Raw genomic sequence first — 24,407 nt, 5'->3', positions numbered from 1 at the left:
TCAGCTCAGGTGAAGTGGGATAGGGGAGGTGGGGAAGGGGGGGGGGCAACTATCTCCTGATACACCCCCACCCCCCACTCCCCCTCACCCCCCACTCCACAACCCAGTCATAATCGAAGCACTGTTCAAAAGAGCTGATTCAGGATCAATATCCACCCTATAGGAAATGGTTAGGGGCCAGGGGTGGGAGTGGCTAAACTGATCCCATGATCGGTTGTTGCTGGGCAGAAAAGTTGAGCTGCAGCTTTCGTGTGGTCCAAGTGATCACACAAGCACCCGTCTCTGTTCCTGAAAGATATACCATACTGCAGAGTCAGGGGTGGCCAATTTTTGATCTTGGAGGGCCGGTGTGTGTGTGTGCAGGTTTTTGTTTCCAACAATCGCTCTGGCTGAATGAACTAATTGGCTGTGTACACCAACACTGGCTCTCTCGTAGGCTAGGTCACAGTAAAACATTGCATATTGGTATACAAGAACTCTCTTCGGCTGTCAATTGTGTGCCCACTATGAAGTGTTGCTTGAATGTCAGTTGGTATAAATATTAGGGCTAATTAAGTAATTAAGGCCAGAAGTTGGCATGGAAACAAACCAAAAACTCATATGGCCGTCCTTGCCCACCTCTGCAGTAGGTTTTCATTTCAACATAGGGACTCATGCTCATACTCATACGCATGATGATTAATTTATTAACGTTATTCACTCATATAAACCATAAAGACTTTGGTAACAGCACTAAAATATATTAATGTAGGAAAAATAGGAAAAAATAATAACCATTCATCAATTACACAGGTGCAATAACAATAAAAATTGACCAAAGACATATTTGAGGGCCTCTAGGTAAAATACATGCCAGTACCAGCCAAATACATGTAACAGTGTCTGCTATGAATCAGAGATAGGACAAAGTGGAATTGAAATTTAACTCTAAATCTTCGGTCCTTTATTTTACACGTCGAGTCGCACTTGTGACTGGTGCCGTCAACGTGGCCTTGAACTCTACGACCTTTCGCAAGCGCGCGGCACAGCTCCCGACAAAGCGAACGCCATTGGCCGTCGCCAGGGAAACGACCCCGGGTCCCTCGTGCGGGGGGACCAATCAAATCCTCGCCTCGACAGCGCCCTCCGCAGGGGGACTCGCGCTCCGCACACGCTCGTGCCATTTTAATTTTGTCTCAGGAGGTGCGGCGGTTGCCTGGCAACCGGGGAGCTTCCGGGTTCGATCCACGTCCCTCTGGGTGCGTGTCGAAGTGTCCTTAGGCAAGACGCCTAATCGATAGCTGCTGGTTGGTGCCTCGCATGGCGGACTTTCGCCACTGGTGCGCGAGTGTGGGCGTGGATGGGCGAATGAGACGCCTTGCGCTGCAGTTGCTGGGAAATGTGCTATGTTGTTACGTTCCTCCGCCTCAGGTGGGGGCGCTGGCCGTTTGGACACGCGTGTGTCTTGTTACAGTTAATTGTGAGCACCGGTGGCGGTGCCCTTTTAAGAAGCCTGGAGTCGGCTTCTCAGGAGATGGGAGCTTTTTCTCCTCGCCTCTCGACCACGGCCGGGTCTTGATTTTATCTGGTGTTTTGCAGCTATTTTAGTATTTCTTTTTGTAATTAAATAAAGTTATGGGTTAGTTTTGGGAAACCTTGGTGTCGGCATCGCTTATGTTTGCGGGGGCTTGAGAGCAACCGTAACATATGTGCACCACGTGACCTGACACCCCTTTGCTGCTATGACGACCTCCAGTCTTCAGGGAAGGCTTTATAATAGATGCTGGAGCATCGCTGAGGGATTTGCTTCCGCTCAGCCAGAAGAGCGTTTGGTGAGGTCGAGCGCTGATTGGGCGATCAGGCCTGGCTCGCGGTTGGCTTTACGATCGGTCCCAAAGGTGTTGGATAGGGTCATGCAGGTCATTCAAGTTCTTCCACACCGTTCCCAAGAACATAAACAACAAAGTGTGAATGAACATGGCCGCTTGTGATATCCACTTCACTACCTCCCCGCCAAAAAATTCTGACTGAGCGTTCTCCTTGTTCATCATGGCCCGTCCAACGCCTACAAGACACTCACGCGTACACTGTCTCGTCCTCTTTCTCTCTCGTACAGACACACACTACCACACTCATCTCTCTCAGTTTCTCCCCCATCTCTCTCTTTCTCTCTCACGCACACACACGTCCACTCACACTCCCTCTCTTTTCTTTCACTCTGCAATTTTTAAATAAAAGAAAAATCATCCCCTCCACCACCCTACAGACATGAACAAAGCCTCCTGCTTCTTTTTAAACTCAGACCCCCGCGTTTGATTTCGCTATTCTCTTTTTCTCCCCTGCCCCACGCTCAGTGCGCCTCTCTCCCCCGCACGCGCTCAGTGCGCCTCTCTCTCCCCGCACGCGCTCAGTGCGCCTCTCTCCCCGCACGCGCTCAGTGCGCCTCTCTCTCCCCGCATGCGCTCAGTGCGCCTCTCTCCCCCGCACGCGCTCAGTGCGCCTCTCTCTCCCTGCACGCGCTCAGTGTGCCTCTCTCACCCCCGCACGCGCTCAGTGCGCCTCTCTCCCCGCACGCGCTCAGTGCGCCTCTCTCCCCCGCACGCGCTCAGTGCGCCTCTCTCCCCCGCACGCGCTCAGTGCGCCTCTCTCTCCCCGCACGCGCTCAGTGCGCCTCTCTCCCTGTTAGCGCTCGTTGCGCGGCGTGTCTGTGATGACCTGTGGGAGCTCATTAGAACGCTGAGGCAGGCGCCACCGCCGCCTGCTTTTGGCTCCCGTTGCCGTCAACCCGTCGCCGTTGCCGACGCCGTCGCCGTCGGTGACCCTGGGGTCCGACCCTCTGGGAGCAAAGGTGCAGGTGTGAAAGGGTCGGGGGGGGGGGGGTTGTTCCCGAGGTCACGTAGGGCTCTGCGACATTTTCGGGAATCCGGTCCCATGGTCTCCTCGGCTGGGGACGTCACTGGTCTCGCGTCTCGCTCCTCTTTGTCATCTTTTTTCCAGTAAGTCAGGTGATTGTCTTTTTTAAAAATGTGTTTTTTATTTATGACGAGGTGGATTGGGCTCAGGTCTTGCGGCTTGAGAGGCGGCGCCACCGCCGCTCGCTCGCACACGCTCACCTGAGACGAACGCCCTCGCGCTCGCGGTCACGCAGCGAATCTCCGACGGCGCTAAACTCGCGAACTTTCGGGGGGACCGCCGCGGCGCGATTCGCCGTTTCCGACGGCAACGCGCTCTTTCAGAGAGCGGCCTTAATGATGAAGAGCTTGGAGACGGCAGACGGACGAGAGTCGCCTGCGCTAACCGACGGCGTACGAGGCGGCCTCATTAAAGGGAGATTTTGGGGGCGGGGGGCATTTTTTTTTCCAATATGGTGTGAGGTGGGGGGGGGGGGTTATTATTAGTCTATAATTAATTTGTGAACCCTGGTGTTTGTTGAGGCTTGTTTGTCAGCCCCCCCCCCCCCCCCCCGCTGTGACCCCCCCCAGGCCCTGACACACGTAAGCGGGAGGACTGGGCTAACGGCTGTCTGGGACAAATCAGGGAAAGGCTGTGATCGTGTGTGAAAACACCCTACTGTCTCCTGCGTGTGTGTGTGTGTGTTTTTCTGTGTGAGTGTGTGTGTGTGTGTGTTTCTGTGTGAGTGTGTGTGTGTGTGAATGTGTGCCTCCTGCGTGTGTGTGTGTGTGTGTTTCTGTGTGTGTGTGTTTTTGTGTGTGTGTGTGGGTTTTCCTGCTGTGTGGTGTGTGTTGTTGGTGTGTGTGTGTGTGTGTGTGTGTCTCTGCAGTGTTGTGTGTGTTGTGCTTGTGTTGTTGTGTGTGTGTGCTGGTGTTGTGTGTACGTATGTGTGTGTGTGTGTGCGCCTCCTGCGTGTATGTGTACGTGTGTACGTGTGTGTGTGTGTGTGTGTGCCTCCTGCGTGTGTGTGTTGTCAGCAAATGGTCCGTTGCCATGAGCAGTACAGAAGGGGTCTTCTGGTGGGGGAGGACCCAGGGCAATTAGAATATGCGCTGTATGACACAAACAGAACCGCTCTGCCACCTCGGCTATCTCAGTCACACCATGCAAACCGTCAACTGACAGCTTGTAATAACAGGATAATATAGATCCAAAGTGTTGAACCTACGAAACTACACATGCTAATGAAACATTGCTTTTTTCGTCCATGTCTGGAGATGCTAACGCTAATTTAGAAGGAGGCTGTGTATGTGTGTGTGTTTGTGTGTGTGTTTTTGTGTGTGTGTGTGCGTGTGCGTACGGGCTTGTGTATATATGTTTTTGTGTGTGTGTGTGTGTGTGTGTGCCTTTCCATTTTCATATTCCCAAATTCAGCCTGAACCTGATTTAATTTTCTTAATGCTTCAGCGCTTTCTCAGACCTCTCTCCGACAAAGAAAATTAAAACCAGTCTTTCTGAAATGGGACTGATGTTAGTCACAGCAACGATAACTTTAACACTAAGCTGTAACAACACAGAGCTCCGGCAACCGCACATTTTCCCCTTCAACACACCTGTCAGCTCAAGCCCTGTGAAGTCACCGACTCTGCATAATTACAAAAAAAAACAGACCCTGACAAATTCTGCTTATTTTAATTTTGGAATACTGCAGGAAAAAAAGAAAAGAAATTGCTTTTGTTATCACTCAAGGTCATTTTATTTTTTGTGTGTAGTTATTGCTCTAGTTTGACCGGCTCCGTTAATTTAAAATGGAATGATTTAACATTTTCTTTTTAATAATTCTAGTTATTTATTTATTTATTTTTTTAAAATCAGTGTTAATCTCGGTCTGACTCAGGCTTAAGGGAGAAGTCTACAGCCTTTAATGGCAGCGGGTGTGTGTCTCTCTCTCTTCCCGCGGCGTTGTCTTCAGACTGGCGGTGCGGTTCTGGAGAAAAAGATCCCTGGGTCCGCAGCGATATAAAACTGTCGCCTCCGGTGGAAGGAGGGAAAAGCCATTTCCCTCTGAAGGACAGAGAGAGAGCCTCTCCCCCGTGATGAAGGGCTGTTCCAGTCAACGCTTCTCCACCTACGGCCTATGACCTTCCCGTGACCTTCCCTTGACCTTCCTGTGACCTTCGCGCGCACGTTCTGCACAGCCGTTTGAAAGCCATTGCCTGGTCCGGTGCCATAAATGGGCCCAGATCATTAAAGGCAGCCTGGTTCAAATCAAGGAAAGCCACGGGGAGACACAACTTTTTTTTTTTTTTTTTGATGATTTAAAAAAATATTTCATTCTATCGGTCGTTATGGAGAATTTGAAACCATCGCTACGGGAGAAAGGGAATGGAGAAGGAGGGAGGCTGTGTGTTCTGGGGGGAGGGGGGAGGGGGGGAATTGGGGCTCATTTAAATCCCCCTTTTTAGCGAATAGCCTCATCAGCAGCCCTCCTCCTGGACCCTTCCGAGCGACCATCTCCCAGGCAACCGGCCGGGCCGCTAGGCAACGGGGGCCGCTAGGCAACGGGGGGGCTCTGTTCTCCGAGGATCAGCTCTTCCTGCCGAGTGGAGTTTGTGTCTCCCTCTTTTCCGCACAGGCACCGCACTGACCGCCCTCTCCTCCAGCAGGCCTTCTCCTGTCCTCCTGCTTCTGCTGTCTGTGGACCCGACCCCCTCATCCTCGCAGGCTTCCCGTCCTCTGCTCTGCGCTTGGACCGACGCTCTCTCTCCAGCAGCCTCTCCTGTCCTCTGCTTTCTGTCTTGACCGACCGCCTCTCTCAGCAGCCTTCTCCTGTCTCCTGCTTCTGCTGTGTGGACCGATCCTCATCCGTTTGTGACACTGCACTACCATGGCAGCTCTCTGCTCTCTCTCCACTGTCTGTGTCGTTCGTGTTGCCATATTGTGCCTATCGGCTCTGTCTGTGTGGGTTCATTCCGTTTGTGACTGCCTACACGGTGCCTTGGGGTCTCTGGCACTGTTATGTGTGTGTGTGTGTCTGTGGAGTGTGTGTGCCTGTGTGTGTGCGTGTGCATGTGTTTGTGTGTGTAATGTGTACGTGTGTGTGTGCTTGGGTGTGTGTGTGTGTGTGTTTGCGTGTGTGTGTGCTTGGGTGGGTGTGTGCGTGTGCCTGTGTATGTGTGTGTGTGTGTGTGTGTGTGAGTGTGTGTGTGTGTGTGTGTGTGTGTGTGTGTGTGTGTGTGTGTGTGTGTGTGTGTGTGTGGGTGTGTGTGTGTGTTGTGTGTGTGTGGTGTGTGTGTGTGTGGTGGGTGTGTGCTGGCCTGTGTGTGTGTGTGTGTGTGTGTGTGTAGTGTGTTGGTGTGTTGTGTGTGTGTGTGTGTGTGTGTGTGTGTGTGTGTGTGTGTGTGTGTGTGTGTAAGTGATGTGTGTGTGCTTTCCCTGACAGGCTACAGTGCTCACAGTGCAGACGTACTGTCTCTCCCTACCTGAACTCTCTGCAGGAGAAAGCCTCAACCTGCACATTAAAGATAATGGAGGCCGAATCGATACTGCGGTCCTGGACCCGAATCAGACGAGTCCGGGGGGGTCGACATACATGCAGGAATGGGCTTTTAAGTGGGCGGAGCCTGGTAAAGGTCAGAGGTCACCCTGGTGTAGCAGCCGGAGAGAGCTGGAGAGCACTGCTGTGAGTTTCCTGAGCAGTTGCAGTAGCAATGTTCAGTGTAACTGCTTACATATCATGAAGTAACACAAATAAAGCGCCCTTTTTAAACAATGAAGAATTGGTGCAGAAGCGCCAGTAAGCGAGCTTGACGCATTTACGAAATTCAGGATGCTGTGGTGTTGTATGTGTGTGTGTATGTTATTACAGTATGGATATAATGCCATTAATCCTGTGTGCTGTGAGGTGACAGCCAAGCCTTTTTTGTGAACGTCAATACGAGACACACCTAAGTGTTCAATTACATGTTTGTTAGGCAATGATATAACGGCCCTAATAAGAGACTGCTGTCCGGCCATCAATCATACATGCCCGTGTGTTTATACCGTATTAACGACAGCCTATCAATACTTTAATTAAAGCGAGCGGAGGAGCGGGGGGGGACTGAAAGCGCGACGCGCGCACGGCTAACTCGCGCAGACGTTTTCTCACAACGAACGGGCGACGCAATGAACTGTGGGAAAAAATAACGCGGGATGCTATCAGGCAAGGAATGGTCGCAATACGCAGGCGGGTGCTGTGGCTGAAAACTGAATGTCGAACATTCATCTGGAGCGGGTGTTTTGTGTAACACGCACACACACACACAAATAAAAAGACATTACTTGCAATGTTGGAGTTTAAATTAAATGTAACAAAGCACTGGGACCTTATTAAAAACCGACCCTCCCCTTTTGTGAAGTGGTCTTATAAAATGAACTACGTCTAGTACGATGTAACCGAGAAGTATTTAATCATAATGATTACACAATAATGACATTTTATTAGATAATAATGTTTGCACTGTTATGCTATATGTAGTCTTTGCTACTGCTCTTGAACTCAGAATGAGCCGCAGAAGATGATAAATGAAGAATAAAACAGCCCAAAAGAAGCAGACACAGGCAAATTTGATGACAGCGGGACAAACATGTGTGACTCCCTACACAACTCCCTACGGTTCCCACCCAACCGGTCCCCCAGCCAAGCTGTGTCTCCCCGCATCGCCGACCAACCGACTCCTCACAGGAAGTGACCTCATTTCTCTGCCCATCGTTTCTCTCCAGCCTGCAAAGACCCCCCCCCCCACCCCCCCCCCCCCCCCGCCGTCGCCGTCGCCGCGGCGACACCCCTGAAGGGCCCGTTTTACGAGCACTTGTTTTATGAACACTTTCTTGGATTACTTCAGCCGTCTAATGTAATAATGGAGCTTCCCCCTCCCCCCCCCCCACCCGCCCCCCACCTCCCCGCCCCGATACATATGGCATTACAGAATGTCTACGGTGGTGCGACGGGGCTCTCCAGATATATGAATATTGCAGCAATAAAAAAAAAAGATACGCCGCAACAATTCATCAGCGGCATTCTGGGTAGCGAACCCTGCCTCCCGCTGCCTGGGCTGCAGAGACGGCGAGGGGCCTCCTGGTCTGCGGGCTGCAGACACGGCGAGGGGGCCTCCTGGTCTGCGGGCTGCAGACACGGCGAGGGGGCCTCCTGGTCTGCGGGCTGCAGACACGGTGAGGGGCCTCCTGGTCTGCGGGCTGCAGACGGGCTGAGGCGAGACTCTGGTCTCGGGCTGACAGACACGTTAGCCCCTGCGCGGCTGCACCCTGGGGTCACGAGAACCTTGTTACAGACCACAAGGTCACTACACTACCACACGCTGTGAAGTACACACACACACACACAGACACACACCATACACACACCACACACACCACACTCACAAACCACACACACACTCTATACACACACCACAACACACACACACACACCCATACACACACACACTCTATACACACACTCTATACACACACACACACACACACACACACACACTCACAGAGACACACACACTCTATACACACACACACACACACACACACACTCCATAGACACACACATACTCTATACACACATACACACACACGCACATACACACTCTATACTCACACACACACACACACACACACACACACGCACACACAATTTAACATGCATTTTCCTGACCTCACAGATCATAATCATCAGAAACAGTGGATAATTATCTCAGACAGATGACTTGGCCCCTCATCATAAAAACAAGCCTAAATTTGGCGTTCAGCAGCTGAGCCGCAGTTTACAAGTATGGCAGAAATTTAGGGAGGGGTGCAGCTGTAACGCCTCGGGGCAGCGTGCTCCAGCTGTCCCGAGCTGGAAGACGAGGGGGTCACCCAGCCTCGCCCCCTTCCGGCCCAAACCCAAACCAGGGGCGGAGCAAGTGTCCACACTGTCACAGCCCTACAGCTGTGGCGAGCGCCCCCCCGGCGCTACAAAAACTTAGCGCACCCCTGTCCCGAGCCCCGTTCCCGTCCCAAACCACAGAGGGAGCAAATAACCACGCTGTCACAACCCTACAGCTGTGGAAAGACACCCCCTGGTGCTCCCCTACTCCAAAAACTTAGCTCACCCCTGTCCCGATGTACTCGTCCTGGGCCGTATTGCGACAAAAGCGAAAACATCGAAAAAAAAGGGGGGGGGGGGGTGGGTTTGGGTGGGGACCGCAGAGTGACTGTCCGCCCGTCCCGTGCTGAACAGGGGCCCCTGGGGGCCCGTTTGGCTATCCCGCTCGGTCGTGTCTTAATGCACGTCTTCCACAACAAATTGGCCCATTTACTTACGGGTCTGCTAAGGCCCATGAATATTTAATAGCGCCCCTGTCCGCTGATGAGCACGTACAATGACTTTCCTTATCTGGTTCGGTCAGCCTGCCAGTGTTATAGCCCCCGGCCCCCTCGCCCCCCCCCCCCCCCACACCTCCTCCGAGAGGGGGCTCTATAGAGGAGGTGGTGCACTCTGATGCCCTAGCTTGGGGGGGGTGGTGGGGTTTGGGGTTGGGGGTTGGGGCGGGGAGGCAGCCTTCTTGCTGAAAACAAGGAAAAGTGTGATAAAGCAGGAAATAACACAGCCATCCTCCTCTCGCCCTCCCCAGGTAGACCCGTTATTGGAAAACCCTGCACTCCTTTTTACGGCTCCCTGTGATACCGCAGCCGGCCAATCAATGCGTCCGCCCGCTCTCTCAATAAAGGGATCAAGGCTCTCAATTGCGTCCTTCTTTTTTTTCTTTTTTTTCTTTCTATCTATCGGCGAGAGAAATGCAAGATTCTGTATATTTGCCCCAACGGAATGGCTCGCGCCCTGTGAGGTGCGTGCGCTGAGGGGTTCTCTGTGATGAGACTGCCGTGTGCCTTCATTTAAAAGATTCAGATGAGGAGAGGCTACGGAGTGGAGAGGCCGCCTATGATGGAATGGCAAACGGATTTGGCATTGATATATGTGGGGTCGTGGGTGGGAGAGGTGGCACAGGACCGATGAATCGTTACCTGCACTCATGACGACCCCCCCCCAACGAACTGCCTGGTACCACTGCCACAGAAAAAATCACTTCTTTCAGGCATCTAGGCACTTTCCTTCAGTTCACCTTCATTAGAACAATTTCCAGTCCTAGGCCCTATATGTATTTCAGCACGATTGACCTCTGTCTACTCTGCCCACAACTGAAGCCATGATTCGAGTCTTCAGGTTAAAAACAGCGGGTGTCACGGTCATTCAACCAAGATTTTAATTTTTTATTTATCTTTAACAGTAGGCACTGGATTCTAGCACTTTCACCAATATGTGGCTCCAAACTTAAAAACAACCTCACCTTTCAAAATGGAACCCAAGAACCTCTGACCTCTGACCTTTGACCCTGGATTTGCATTGAGCTGGCTGTCCAGCTCATCTAACATCTTTTTTTTTGTTTAATTTCTGGGTTTCCAACAGGGGGATCCTTGAAGGTCCTATAGGGGGTGGCCAGGCTTGATGTGCGATGAATACAGTGAATATAAATTTTGTCCAAACCCTTCTTTTGGATCTATCCAAAAGAATCTGTAAGTGAATTATGTATTGCTGGCTAGGGGTAGAATTTTATGAACGTATAGGCAAGGTAACATCCCAGTGCCAAGCTTTTGTACCTTTTTCTGGGGGCGTCCTGCGTTCTCGCTGGGTCTGAGGTGAGTGTGTTCGGCGAATCACACGCCGGTCTGGGATGAGTCATCGAGGTCGGAAACCGTGGCGTGACCCGCCCACGCGTGTGAGATCGCAGAGGAAGCTGTCCGCCTCTCCGCTGACAGGCACGCGTTTCGGGGCCTGGCGAAGCCCCCCCTGTGCGTGTCTCACCTTTACGGTCAAGCAGCAACACCCCCCCCCCCCCCCCCCCCCCCCCGATACGGTCTGACACCACGGGGCGCGTCCTGTCACACACCCCGCCTGACACCTTTCTGAGGCCCCCCCGAGCCGCACGCTATCCCCCAACAAACCTCAACCCCGATAAACGCGAGAGACAAGAGAGAGGGAGGGAGGGAGGGAGCGGGGAGGGTGAGAGAGAGGGGGGAGATGGAGAGAGAGAGACATAGAGAGAAAGAGGGAGAGCGAGGGAATGGGAGAGGGTTAGAGAGAGAGAGAGAGGGTGGGGGAGACAGAGAGAAGGAAAGAGAGAGGGAGAGGGAGCGAGAGAGAGAGAGAGAGAGAAAGATGCACAGCGTGAGGTGGTGGCTTGTCAAGTCCTAATAAATCACGCTATTCATTGTGTAAGTGGAGTTAAGTTATTACGGGGGGGAGGGAGGCGGCGGGTTCTGGAAGCAATAAAGGGAGGAGAGCGGAAGAGAGAAAAAAAGAAAAACAGAAGCACGCAACGACGGGGCCGTTGAGATTGGGCAGGAGAGGGGTGCGCTTTCGCGGTTGTTATGGCGATAACCGCATTATGATACATCTGGTCAAGGTTACCCGGAGCGGGACAGGACGGAGGTGAGGGTGAGAGCGGAGGAGGATGGGAGGAGGATGGAGGGAGGGAGGGAGGGAGGGAGGGAGGCAGGGGAATGTTCTTCAGACGCACGGGTCTGAATGCAGCTGCCCTTTCATACCCGGAACAGAAAGGTAGTGAATTATGATTCCGGGGGGGGGCATTAAAACAGGGAGCACCGACGGAAATTAAGGCACCGACACACTTGGCAGTGCTGTGGACTGTGCTCTGGATGCAGGGGGGCAGGGGGGCGGGAGGGGGTGGTAGGTTGGGGGGAGGGGGGGGGGGAAGAGGGCGCGGTCTAGAACCTGTTCCCTATGATGAAGCATTTCCACCACTTTGGGCCCTGATTGATATTCACTGCATCGTTATGATTCCCGCATACTAAAGAGCGCATTTGCATAGCCTCCGTCGGCCTTCCAGCCTACGCGCGCGCCTTTAAAAAAAAAGAAAAAAAAAGAAAAAAAGAAAAAAAAAGAAAAAAAAAAGATCCCTTGTTGCCGGAGACTGAGGCAGAGTGCCTTTTGTTTTATGCTAAACGTGTAAATGAACGCGGGGCGGATCGATCGCGGCTCGCGCCGGGCGTCCGCTCAGCGGCCAGCGTTCCCGCCGAGACGCCCGCTCTGCCCCGCCCCGCCCTGCCCTGTCACATGACAAACGAGACGCCGACGGATCTCCGAAAAATTTCCAAAACCCTTTTTCTCTCAGTTTCAGGGCGCATTTTTGTCTGTAATTCATCACGGCACAACAAAAACGTTTTCGGCCGCAGACTCCGCCCGTCTTATCCCCGCACTTCGGAAAAAGGACGAAAAAATGAAGGCTGCGCAATGAAAGAAAAAAGGAAGTAATCCTCTGCAATTTTTCAGCATTGTAGGAGAAAAATGAGAACGAGACAGGAGGCCCAATTTACAAAACAGGGAGGCTGTTTTTGTTTCTTAATAGAGCTCCTCTCTGACGCTTATTGTTCTCCCACAATGCTGACAAATTGCCAGGGATTACTTTTTGAATTCCAACACCTTTTTTTTTGTGTACTGCGTTTCCATCCCCAATTTAGCAAATTGGGCCTTTAGAGTCAGGGCTAGGGCCACGTTCCACCATGCAGGGATCAAGCGCGCACACACCTGCCAACCAGAGAACATGTGACACCCCACAGGTAGAAGAAGGGAACTGATGCCTGTCGGAGGGCGACTGTTGCCGTCGACGACGGGAGATGACACGACACCGACTCCACGTTACCACACCGCCTTAAACTCACGCTACCAGGCGAAGGGGCGGGGTTCCCGGTGAGGCGGGGCAGGGACTAAGTCCTCTGGACGCTCTCAGGAGAAAGGGCTCCTCTGTGTCTCCATAGGGGAGGTCAAGGGTCACTTGTCAGGTGAACTGGTTCAGTCTGGGAAATTTCACACGCTTTTCACACTGACCATGGAGGGTTCCACATAGAGCTAAAAAGGGTTCCCCTACGGAGACAAGCCATAGAACCCTGCCAGAACCCTTTTTAAGACTCAATAAGAGTGTAGGCCAAGCGGAAGACCTTCTCTTTACTCAACCCTACATTCTCTAGGCTATAGGCCTAAACTCAGCATCACTGTGAGTCACTAAGCAGCACATTTCACTTTATAATAGTAATGAATATTGCTAATACGTTAATTTTATCACTGCACTAAGGGCTTCTCCTGGGATGTGGTTACAGATATGCATAAGTTAAATCCAATTCTCAGGGCTGTTTTAGAAGATTGTGGGACGAGGGATTTCAAAGTAAAATGACAAAAACATAAGGTTGACAAAGCTGGGTAACAGAACCAAAAACTTATTTTAAAAAAAAGAACTTTTAAAGAAACTTAATTATTCACTAAACCACTTACAAGTATTTTTGGAATGTGTAAACACGCCAGACTACAGGAAATGAGGCAGTGTAATACAGTTATGTAAGGAAGGGACATTCGCTGAACCAGAACCCCACAGGCAGAGCAGATTAGCTTGCATCTCATGCAGTATTCTAGACTCCATAATGAGGGGAAAGTAATTAGTAAATAAATGATGAATGAAAATCAAAATGAAAAATGAATGAAAAATTAGAGTCATGCAGGAAAGTCAACATGGTTGTAGGAGAGAAAACTGAACATTGATGATGCATCATATTTTTTTAAACCCAGTCCTGTCTTATCATATAAAGTTCAAGAGTCATCATATCACATCATACCATATAGTATTTCAAGAACATTTCACATTTACCCACCCACCCCTTTTTGACTTGCTTTGGCCCACGTTTTCTGTTCTTTTTGTACAGGTTGTACATACCTTCTGTATATGTCTGAACATTAACACCAAATAGTTCACAATTTATTTTTTAATTTTTTTCTTTCAAGTACCACTTGAGTGACAGATCATCTCACTAAAATCAGCTGGAATTCAGTTATCTGAAAGTGGATTCAAAATTGGCTTTGGGGGAGAGCACAAAGGGTAATGATAAGACAGATCAGTTCTGAGCAGGGTGTTATGGGATGTGGAGTCCCACAGGGATCAGTGTTGGGACCTCTGCTCTTCCTCATTTCCATAAATAACCTTGATAAAAATGTTAATAGCAAAATAGTAAAAAAAATTTCCACTGGCACAAAACTCTGGGGTAAGAAGGTTCAGGGTGGATTTGACAGAGATTTAAAAAGTTTTAAAGGGATTAATCAAGAGGATTACAAAAGCTATTTCAGATGGACTTCTGTCAGCAGAACAAGGGGCTACAGGTAAAAATGAATGCGAAGGCAATTTTTTAATTTATTTTTTTACAGTTTTTAAGTCTCTAATGTTGAGCTATCACACAGAGGAATGCATGTGTTTCCGCTATAACCGTGCAACTATTGTTTTGTGTACAAATGTCATTTTTTTGGATGTGTCTTATGTCGTTTTAAGAAGTTTGTTAAACCATCTTATATATTGTGTATTGTGCGCATTTCAGTTTCTTGTTTTAATGATATTGTATTATGTGCAGGACACCCTCTCCTTAATGGGTTGCCTCTGTTAAAATAAAGGCTACTACTACTGCTACTATTACTGCTGCTAGTGCTCCTACTACCACAATGATATTAGAAGGCCTTTTTTTCCCGCACAGTGATTAGTGTATGGGATAGCTCACAGACACCCTTATAAGCGAATACCCTTTGGATGGTCATGGTCAGGTGTGACACTGCGCTGGAAGCAGTTTAAGAGGTCAGCAGAATGACCAGCCCTGATGGGGGGGCAGAATGACAAAATGGCCGCTCCTCATTCGTGCAAGTGCTCTCATTCGCTCTGGACCAGTGAGGTTCTGGAATTGTAGGATCGTTCTGGCACTTGGGGAAATCAGAAGCGAGCGGTTCGCCGACGGTACTCGCCGATAACACGGGGGGATCGCCGGGTCCGGGAGGCGTCGAATCGCAAACCGCAAAGCTCGATTCCTGCGTCTCTGCGAGACTGTCGAAAAAAAAGGCTAGAAAATCTGTGTTTGTTTCTCCCCCGGGGTGAAGGAGGTGGTTGGAGGAGGAGGGGGGGAGGTGGAGGGTGGGGGTCAAAGCTTGGGAGGAGGGCTGGAGAAGAATTTGTTCTAGCTGACAGAGGTGTCTCCAGTGTTTGGGTGGGCGGGGGTGGGGGGGCGATGGAACCCATGGCCTAACGCCCTGAGCACGCCGCATGCTGTCCATATTTCAATCGCACCCGGGCAGTCGTGCTCCGACATTCCCGCTCGCCCAGCGTCTGGAATCTCTCAGAGAAACGTACACGGCGTCCATCTTCCCCCCGCCGGGGAAAACGTGCTCTCTCTCTCTCCCTCGCCACGGAAACCACCGAAGCGATGGACAGAAGGAAAAAAAAACAAAAAAAAACGCTTTTTTAAAAACATAATCAATGCGCTTATCGCCGCGCGGCTCGTTTCTGAGCGCGGTTAAGATTAATGGTAACGATGAAAAACAAAACAAAATTCATAAACGATTAAATTATTGATGCGGGGACTCGTAATGGTTATCCGAAATCCATTCGGCGGCGCTGTTGTGTGAACATAAGGATTATTGAATGGCACCTGGGCAGCGCGTGGGGATCGGCGACTGGGGCGTCTTAATGCTTAGCTCATCTAAAGGAGATGTCAAAATCAATACCCGACGTCAGAGAGGGGGTGCGCGTGGTAATCCACGCAGACAGGGGCGCGAACGCGAGGGTGTGCTAATGTAGCCCTTCGGACAAATTAGAGCAGGCGTTGCATGAATCAAAATAATCCCTCGCGCAATTCTAATCCAATTAAAAGACTGGAAGCATGAAATAGACGTCCAGCAGACACGCTCAACGCCGTTACATCATTTTTTTTTTTGCGCCGCTGTGTTAATTGTATTACGGGCGTTCGTTTGTATCGACGCTGCCGGGCTTAGAATCGCCGACGACCCAAATTAACTCGTTAGTGCAAAAGAAAAAAATAAATATTTCTGTTTCTTTGATAAGGACGCTGTGACTTTCCGTGATTTTGATGTCTCTCTGTGTGGTCTGGAAAGGCAAGCGTAGGGCGTGCTGTGGTCCGTTTGCCCCTACAGCTTGCAGGAATCCAACACTCCCCGAATTCTTGCCGGATTAGCTGTTATTCGGTTTTTTGGTCTGATTTGATACGTGTCCAAATCCTCCAGCGTCCACGCCACAGAAGCCTCCCAAAGCATGTTTCGCATGTCTGGAACGGCTGACTTCCCCTCCTCCTCCTCCCCCCCCTTCTTTCCCTTCCTCCCTCCCTCCATCCTTCTATCTGTATCGCCTCCTCCCCCCTTTTTTTCCCTCTTCGCTCTGATCTCAGAATCGTCTCACATCTCCTCCCCACCTCGTCTTCCTTTATTCTCACATCCCTCTGATCCACCGGAGCCTCTGCACCCGCCTGCCCTGCATCCCCCCCCCCACCCCCACCCCCACCCCCCCACAAGCCCCCGACACACGACCTTTGCGCCCTTTCTCACTCCAGCTCCCTTCTTTACCTGACAGCCAGGCGGCCATTTTGGCTCAGGATTCTGCGTATCAGGGGATCTTTTTCGCATTTGAAGTCTCCCCATCCGACCCACTGCCACAGTTGATGTAGCAGTGGACCGCCCCTCTCCCCTGCCGATCTACCTTTGTGGGCTTTCCCCGCCCCAGCTGCCTTCTTTTCTTGTCACCTGGCGTGAAACTCACAACCTTGGCGGCCATTTCGGCTCATATCAGAGCATCTTTTCACATTTCAACCTAGCATCTGTCTAGCCCCGTGTTCCTATCGGACGGTCCTAATCGACCGCGGCAGGGCCACCTTCATTAAAGGGATTTTTTTTATTGTGTCACAAAGATGAAAAATAAATACAGGGATAAGAAAGAGAGAGAGAGAGAGAGAGAGAGAGAGAGAGAAATCTTGTCACTTGTGTTTGCTTTTTCACGGGCCAGTGGAGAATAGAAAGAAAAAAAATTATTCGGTCGTAAAAAAAAAAGAAAAAAGAAAAAAAAAAGAAAAGGAAACAAGGAAACAGAGCCATTATTTCTCCGGCCTAATTGATCTCGCCTCCCTCTACAAATTAATTGGCCGGAAAATGTCTAATTGCTCGGGTGAATGTCGTAAAGAAGCGAGTCATCGAGCAGCTCTTACACGCCGAGTCGATATTCGATCACTTTTGGCCGGCCGCCCAGCCCCCGCGCTGACCCACAGAGGGACGCGTCTGCGCGTCTGCGCCCGTCTCTCCCAAAACGCCCGTTTCTTTATCTCCTACACAGCGGAGGCCATTTCAGAAAGAAAGAAATCATTTCCCAGTTGTGGCAGTCGGGGGGGGGGGGGGGGGACTGGTAGATTTGGACGGGTGGAAGGGGTGGGGAAGGGTTGGGTGATAGAGGAGAGAAAAGGGGGCAGATCTTCTGGTCTTGGGACAAATGCTAATTTAATCAATGTGCTGTAAATCTGACTGGATGCTGACTCATGCATGTCTGCTGCCCCGGGGGACTCAAACAAAACCCTGCTACTGCATTCTGCTCCCTCTCTCCTCCCCCTCCCTCCTCTCCCTCTCTCCCTCTCCTCCCTCTCTCCCTCTCTCCCTCTCCACCTCTCCCTCTCTGCATCTCTTCCTCTCTCCCCCCTCCCTCTCCCTCTCTCCCTCTCTCCCTCTCCACCTCTCCCTTTCTCCCTCTCCCTCTCTCCATCTCTCGCCCTCTCCCTCCCCTCCTCCCTCTCCCTCTCCTCCTCTCCCCCTCTTTCTCTCCCTCTTTCCCCCTCTCTCCTACTCTCCCTGTTTCTCTCCCTCTCCCCCGCTGCCTCTCTACCTCTCTCTCCCTTTCTCTCTCTCTCCCTATCTCTCAACCACACACTCACACACACAGGCATATATACATGCACACACACATGCATGCATCACATACACATCCATACATGCACACACACATGCACGTCCCACACACACACACACACACATACACACACGCACACACACACACACACACACACACACACACACACACATGCACATACAGACACGCCCACACACGCACACACACACACACACACAGACTGAGCTCACACACCTGCAGTTTCATGGTGTCCATGGGTGTGGAGAAAGCGCTGAGGCGGCAGTTTTCAGGAGGGGGGACGGTGGGGGGTGGGGGGGGGTGGCGGCGGGGGGGCGCGGTACCTCCCACCCGCCCCCCCCTCCCCCCGCACCCCCCAGCCCGCCACTGCGGCTCCCGCGTCCCGCATCAATCTCAAAGTCGTCAGGAGGTGACCGTCGCCAGAGGAGACGTGCGGACGGCCAGACGGCCTGCTCACGGAATGACAACGACGAAGAGTCAGGGGCGCGCCGAAATGACGAAGAGCCCGGTCGCGCCAAGGCGATGAAGACGGGAGCTGCCGTGAGAGGGTGCGCAAAGGGACGATCCTCTCCGAGGGGCGGAATGTCACGGCCGTGCGCTCGTGGAAATTTATTTGGGATAGAGCCGCAGTGCCCGACCCCCACGCCACCGAAACAGCGGGGGCTTAATTAACAAGCGCCCGCCACTGGTCGCCGAGGTGACGAAGGGGGGGCTGGAGGGGGGGGGGGGGGGGGGGGGCTGGGGTTCAAATCACAGATGTACATAGAGCAGGGGCCGCGGGTGCGACCATCCTCGCTACCTCTACGCTTTCGCTGGTGTCCACAGGGCGCGGCCCCCGGCCCAAACCCTGGATTGGGCAGGCCCGGAGGGGAGGGGTTCGGTGGGGCGAAGTTTCTGGGAATTCTGGGAACAGGAGGTTAGATGACACAACACAACACATCATGAATCCCTCGGGGAATATAGATAGTGCTGGATCGTAAATTTCATATATATACATATATATATATATATATATGAATGTGTACCATATAATACTTGTCATCACATTACCAGGAACAGTGCAATGCTATCATCATTTTATATATAAATATATAGACACACACACACACAGAGTGAAATGTGCGGCTCTCTCACTCCACGCGCCGCTTAAATCTCAGGAGTTACATAACACCCACACAGCGGTAACCATGTGCACGCTCTCTCCGCCCGTGGCTCCGGCCCGGCACCGAATTCTGGAGTTACATACCGCCGCGTACCATGAACGCTCCTCCGCCCGCTGACCGCAGCCGGTGGGATGAGCGACGCGGGGCGGGGGGAGGGGGGGGGACGGGGGGGGGGGGGGCGAGCGGGGCTGGGGGGATGGGGGGATGGGGGGAGGGGAGTGCTGGTGAGTGGGGCTGGGGGGGATGGGGGGAGGGGGTGGGGGTCAGAGCTAACGGTGCCGTTGCTGTCTGGGCCGTCCCCGCTCAGGGGCTCTAAGCCGCACGCTCTCCACATTTAGCAAACGGGGCCTGTCTGAGGAATGGGCCTCACTGCCCGGACCGGCGCTGCCTGTGCCGCCGGACCCCGCGCGTCCGACCCGCCTAAACACCGCTGCCTGTGCTGCTGGCCCCCGCGCGTCTGACCCGACTAAACGCCGCTCACGCCCGTGACATATTGTGACAGGCAGAGCACCGGTGGGAGTCATAGCACCTCTTAAAAAATAAAACAGCAGCGCGGGTGGGGGGGAGGGGTGGGGTAGGGAGATGGGAGGGGGGCATTTTTTTTCATGATGCAGAGGGCTCATGGGCTGTAAATAAAAGGGTGATGTCATGTCTGCCCATGTCTGATCTGCACCTCCCCCTCCCCCCCCACACACCCTCCCTGCCCCCCCCCCCTCCAAACTCGCTCTTGGATCAGCTGTGCCATGGATGTACGGAGGCTGCAGAACACACACACTGCCCCCGCTACCCCTGGCACAGAGGAACGCACACACTGGCATTCACCCCCATTCACTTACTGTGCTAAAACGCTCTCTCTCCCTCTCCCCATCTCTCTCTATCTCTCTGTCTCTCTCTCTCTCCCCCTCCCCATCTCTCTCTATCCCTCTGTCTGTCTCTCTCTCCCCCTCCCCATCTCTCTCTATCTCTCTGACTCTCTTTCCCTCCCTCTCCCCATCTCTCTCTATCCCTCTGTCTCTCTCTCCCCCTCCCCATCTCTCTCTCTTTCTGTCTGTCTCTCTTGCCGATGTCTCTCTCTCTCTCTCTCTCTCTCTCTCCCCCATGTCGATTTCTCAATTTCAATTTCAAAGTGCTTTATTGACATGACAAATATCGGCAATTGTGTTGCCTCCACAGAGGTTACAAAACACAACTACATACAATATGAATGCTATATTATGAATAAAAAAATTATTAAAAAGCCTATAATGAAATATAATGAAAATGGCAGTAAGTGAGCTGAGGTGTGTGTGTTCCTGTCTATCTGTGTGTGTGTGCGTGTGTCTGTATGTCTGTGTGTGTGTTGTGTGCGTGAGTGAGTGTGAATTTATCTTTCCCTCTCAGTATTTCTCTCTCTCACTCCCTCCTCTCGCCCACCCTCTCTCACGCAGTCATTAGCACATTCAGTGGTGTAGGCAACTGTATTCTTCTTTACCTGTGCTGCTATTCAAGTGCTTTCTCTGTGATACATGTCTAAGTGTGCACACACACACACACACACACACACATGCATGCACGCACGTACGCACATACACATGCATGAACACACACACACACACATGCATGTACACACACACACACCAAAACACAAATGCACACACGCACGCACACACACACGCACAAGCACACATGCACACACACACACACACACAAACATGCATGCATGCATGCACGCTCGCACACATACATGCACAAGCACACATGCACGCACACACACACACACACACACACACTCTTGCTTTAATACTTTGGGATCACTGTTACATGGACAATGAAAGGGATTCGTGTTTTTAATATCAGGACCGTCACAGACTTAATATCTCCTTAATGTCATTGTCAATAAATGAAGCATAAGCACACATCCACTGACGGCTGGATCATCGCCATCCCCTCTTTATTATGTCCATAGCTCCTGCCCATGCACTCCCACAATAATCCTCTTACAGACACACGCTCGCGATTCTCATTTAAACACGCTCGGTACGCGCAGGCTTACACTCAAACCCGCTGTTCCGCACACACATCACCCCGAACCAATCAATGTGTATCTAATATGGCGCCCTTCGGAGCAAGCGGCCTCTAAACTCCATGCCACTCAAGTGCCGCCGCACGCTGCGATCACTGTCTCGCTATCTTTAGCCCGAATAATCGAATCAATCAAAGTGGAAAAAAAAAGGATCCATAAAAAAGTGTGGCAGGCAGGTTTGATAAGACACCGGTTGGCAGAAAGCTGAAAAACGGAAGAAAGACCGTGGCTCTCCCGGTGCGATTCAGCTCCAGACTGTCGCGCTGAGCAATCAAATGGCACTGATAGTCGGACAAGGAAAAATAAAAGTGTGAAATATTTCACGGGCGAGGAGAGGAGAGGAGAGGAGAGCAGCCGCGCGATGCGTTTTTGATGGGCCAGCCTATCGCTCGCCTGGGAGGCTCGCAGGCACCCTGGAACAAACACTTCAACGGTTTGGCACGAGAATGAGCGGAGAGCAAACAGAGGGGGTAAACGGAGAGGTGCAACCGTGAAGCACGAGCGTGCGTTCCTTCTGTGACATCACAGAGGCTTCAGCTAGTGCCATCAGGAAGTCCAAACGTGCACGCCTCTGTGACATCACAGAGGCTTCAGCTAGTGCCATCAGGAAGTCCAAACGTGCACGCCTCTGTGACATCACAGAGGCTTCAACTATCAGGAAGTTCAAACGTGCACGCCTCTGTGACATCACAGAGGCTTTAAGTAGCGCCATCAGGAAGTCCAAACGTGCACGCCTCTGTGACATCACAGAGACTTTAACTAGTGCCATCAGGAAGTCCAAACGTGCACGCTTCTGTGACATCACAGAGGCCTTAACTAGTGCCATCAGGAAGTCTAGACGTGCATGCCTCTGTGACATCACAGAGGCTTCAGCTAGTGCCATCAGGAAGTCCAAACGTGCACGCTTCTGTGACATCACAGAGGCTTCAGCTAGTGCCATCAGGAAGTCCAAACGTGCACGCTTCTGTGACATCACAGACGCTTTAACTAGTGCCATCAGGAAGTCCAAACCTGCACGCCTCTGTGACATCACAGAGGCTTTAACTAGTGCCATCAGGAAGTCCAAACATGCATGCCTCTGTGACATCACAGAGGCTTCAGCTAGTGCCACCAGGAAGTCTAAACGTGCATGCCTCTGTGACATCACAGAGGCTTTAACTAGTGCCATCAGGAAGTCCAAACATGCACGCCTCCTTTATGTGCAACATCAGTTTTTTGTATGGTAGCTGGCAGCCTCGACCACACCCATGCAAACAGCTGCCTCAAAATGGTTACCCCAGGCAAATTAGCTGAAGGACTGTTTGGAACTTGTGTGGGATCTGAAATCAGGTGTAAAATAAAACAAGCTTTAAAATCACAATTGTGTATGTCCCTGTTATTATTTTTCATGGTAGTATGGCAAAAAAATTTAAGTTCACATTATTTCCTGTAGCCTAGGACAGTGTCCAATGACACTGGACTGATAGTCCACTGGCATGTGGCTTGTGTTTGAAAAGATCAGGTGAGAAATGTAACGCATGCTCTGATGAACAATTCAATGTTATGCCAATAACCTAGCCAAAATGCTGCAAAAAATATAAAGCATTAACTTTATATATATCTATAGCTTAAATGTAGCATTTACATGTGTATTTAACATTTGCATTTGACATTTATATTTAAATATAATGTACAAATTCTCAATCTCGCTTTAATGCATTACATCGCTCTTGGAAATATGATTGCAATGTTTTAGACGCCTCCCCACCCCCCTTCCCATTCAAAAAATCCATCCGAATACGCCCTCCACCCCAGGCCTGCGCCCTATCCGAAGTTTCCGACACCCCCTGAACTGGAATTCCGGAACTCCCGCTCAGCTTATCGCTGCTCCGTTCTCCGCGCCCTCGGTGTTACCTCCCGCGTCCCCAAAAGGGCGCCCCGCTGCTCTTCCGCAAAAAATATTCCCCTCCGAGATATCCTGCTAATGTGCAATAACCAATTAGACCTTTTACGCATTTTCCTGGAAAATGTCAATGCGCGTTTGAAACTCAGCCCGAGGGGAAAGTGTTACGTTTGACACTTCGAGCGCAGGCCGGAGTCGACGGCCCGCGCGAGATCAATTTAAATGTGTACAGTGGGCGCGACCACAGACCCCGGGCGATCTTTCTTTCTCACGGAACCACGGCGAATGGCTTTTTTTTTTTTATATATAAGCCGCGGCGGTGGAGAAAAAGCCACAGCATTTTGTGCGGTAATAGCGGTCTCCCCCTCTTATTTTTCTTCTCCCCCCACCCCCCCCACGTTCGTGTTTGTTTTGGACAGCGTTTAGTCGGCCAATGGCCCGTGACCATTCCGGGGAAAGGAAGCTAACGCGAGTCGGACGTCTTTCAGGGGCGATTGTTGGTCGGGGATCGACGCAGCTGGAATCTCGCGCTGATCGGTTTTGGGTAAGCGGCTCGTGCTGCTTTAGTCCCTGCGTGCGCCCCCGACGCCCGGGGAGAGAGAGAGAGAGAGAGAGAGAGGGAAGAGAGAGAGAGGGGGGGGGGAGAGAGAGAGAGAGAGAGAGAGAGAGAGAGAGGGGGAGGGAGAGAGAGAGAGAGAGAGAGACAGAGAGAGGCGGACGGGGTGTTTTAAAATCACTTGGTAAAATCCTTACACTGTTATGAAATGCTCTGTTGCCGTTCCATTTTCAATTTATACCGCCAGTTCTGCGATAGGGGATGAATAACGTAATTACGAAAATAACGTTATTTACCTTAGATAAACATTGGATCGTGTTTGGAACCCCCCCCCCCCCCAGAGGTTGTGGCCCTAAACAACCGTATAGAGTGTTTATGCCACGGGCCGGCCCTGAAGGGAGGAGAAAGGAAATGCAACCGTCTGCCCCTGTATCCGCTCAGGCGAATTTTTGCAACCATAATTTTCCCATCAAATAATAATAATAATAATAATAATAATAATAATAATAATATAAAAATGCTGCATGCTGTCAGAGTAATGAAAGTAAGCAGTCTGAGGTATGTTTTCCTCCCACACTGCTTCAGTGTTTGAGGGGTTCATGGCAGCGGGGGGGTCCTGCTATTTGTGCTGCTGCCCGGGCTGCAAAGTTCGGCCTTTGTGCGAATCCAGATCAGAATACTTTGAGCTTGAACGAAAAAAAAAAAAAAAAAATGAATAAAAAAAAAATAGACAGAACTTTCAGTGGTAAGTGTATGGAGTGGAACATCTGGCAGGCACGGTCACACGCCGGTGTCGAGGGATGATGGTGTCAAACCTTGTACTGACCATCTGGTTGGCGTAGACAGTCTGGGACTGTGTCAAGGGGGAGGGGGGCGGCCGGGGGGCGGCGGAGGGGGGGGGGGGGGGGAGGCTGTGTCAAAATGACTCTGACAGAGGGATCTGCTGACAACTGCTCTCCTGGGAGTTCAGCCCAACGGTGGCAAAAGGCCTTGTTCTGCATCTAATTCGTGGATATTTCTCGCCATCCTAATTGCTGCT

This window comes from Anguilla rostrata, chromosome 3, assembly GCF_018555375.3.
Source record: "Anguilla rostrata isolate EN2019 chromosome 3, ASM1855537v3, whole genome shotgun sequence".
Lineage (NCBI taxonomy): Eukaryota > Metazoa > Chordata > Actinopteri > Anguilliformes > Anguillidae > Anguilla > Anguilla rostrata.
The sequence above is the reverse complement of the archived record's forward strand: the minus strand, read 5'-3'. Positions refer to the sequence as shown.